Source organism: Thamnophis elegans, chromosome 15, assembly GCF_009769535.1.
Source record: "Thamnophis elegans isolate rThaEle1 chromosome 15, rThaEle1.pri, whole genome shotgun sequence".
In the NCBI taxonomy this organism is placed as follows: Eukaryota; Metazoa; Chordata; class Lepidosauria; order Squamata; family Colubridae; genus Thamnophis; species Thamnophis elegans.
Genome location: NC_045555.1, coordinates 42,809,512 through 42,811,283, shown reverse-complemented (window position 1 = coordinate 42,811,283; position 1,772 = coordinate 42,809,512).

Below are 1,772 nucleotides of genomic sequence, written 5' to 3'. Positions count from 1 at the left end.
CCCGGTTGGAGGCCGGCAAGACCGGCGGCCACGCCTCGCCGTGGCTTCGTTTCCCGCCCTTCTCCAAAATGGCCGCCTTTGCGCGTGACGTTGAAGCCTCTGGAAGGGCCTCCTCGCCCGCAGTCAGCATGGCGCTCCCTCCTCCTCTTCCTCCTCTTCCTCTTCCTATGGCTCGTTTTCTCAATCATTCTAAACTTTTAAGGCTTCGTTTTAAACTCTGGGAGTTGGGAGTTGAAGCCCACAAGTCTTAAAGTTAGGCTTGAAGTTCTGGGAGGTGAATTCCACAACTTTTAAAATTAGACTTGAGCTTAAAGTTCTGGGAGGTGAAGTCCACAAGTCTTAAAGTTAGACTTAGACTTGAAGTTCTGGGAGGTGAATTCCACAAGTCTTAAAATTAGATTCAGGCTTGAAGTTCTGGGAGTTGAAGTCCACAAGTCTTAAAGTTAGACTTAGGCTTGAAGTTCTGGGAGGTGAATTCCACAAGTCTTAAAGTTAGATTCAGGCTTGAAGTTCTGGGAGTTGAAGCCCACAAGTCTTAAAGTTAGGCTTGAAGTTCTGGGAGGTGAATTCCACAACTTTTAAAATTAGACTTGAGCTTAAAGTTCTGGGAGGTGAAGTCCACAAGTCTTAAAGTTAGACTTAGACTTGAAGTTCTGGGAGGTGAATTCCACAAGTCTTAAAATTAGATTCAGGCTTGAAGTTCTGGGAGTTGAAGTCCACAAGTCTTAAAGTTAGACTTAGGCTTGAAGTTCTGGGAGGTGAATTCCACAAGTCTTAAAGTTAGATTCAGGCTTGAAGTTCTGGGAGTTGAATTCCACAAGTCTTAAAGTTAGACTTAGACTTGAAGTTCTGGGAGGTGAAGTCCACAAGTTTTAAAATTAGACTTAGGCTTAAAGTTCTGGGAGGTGAAGTCCACAAGTCTTAAAGTTAGACTTAGGCTTGAAGTTCTGGGAGGTGAATTCCACAAGTCTTAAAATTAGATTCAGGCTTGAAGTTCTGGGAGTTGAATTCCACAAGTCTTAAAATTAGACTTAGGCTTGAAGTTCTGGGAGGTGAATTCCACAAGTGTTAAAGTTAGATTCAGGCTTGAAGTTCTGGGAGTTGAAGCCCACAAGTCTTAAAGTTAGGCTTGAAGTTCTGGGAGGTGAATTCCACAAGTCTTAAAATTAGACTTGAGCTTAAAGTTCTGGGAGGTGAAGTCCACAAGTCTTAAAGTTAGACTTAGACTTGAAGTTGTGGGAGGTGAATTCCACAAGTCTTAAAATTAGATTCAGGCTTGAAGTTCTGGGAGTTGAATTCCACAAGTCTTAAAATTAGACTTAGGCTTGAAGTTCTGGGAGGTGAATTCCACAAGTCTTAAAGTTAGATTCAGGCTTGAAGTTCTGGGAGTTGAATTCCACAAGTCTTAAAGTTAGACTTAGACTTGAAGTTCTGGGAGGTGAAGTCCACAAGTTTTAAAATTAGACTTAGGCTTAAAGTTCTGGGAGGTGAAGTCCACAAGTCTTAAAGTTAGACTTAGGCTTGAAGTTCTGGGAGGTGAATTCCACAAGTCTTAAAATTAGATTCAGGCTTGAAGTTCTGGGAGTTGAATTCCACAAGTCTTAAAATTAGACTTAGGCTTGAAGTTCTGGGAGGTGAATTCCACAAGTCTTAAAGTTAGATTCAGGCTTGAAGTTCTGGGAGGTGAATTCCACAAGTCTTAAAGTTAGACTTAGGCTTAAAGTTCTGGGAGGTGAATTCCACAACTTTTAAAATTAGACTTGAGCTTAAAG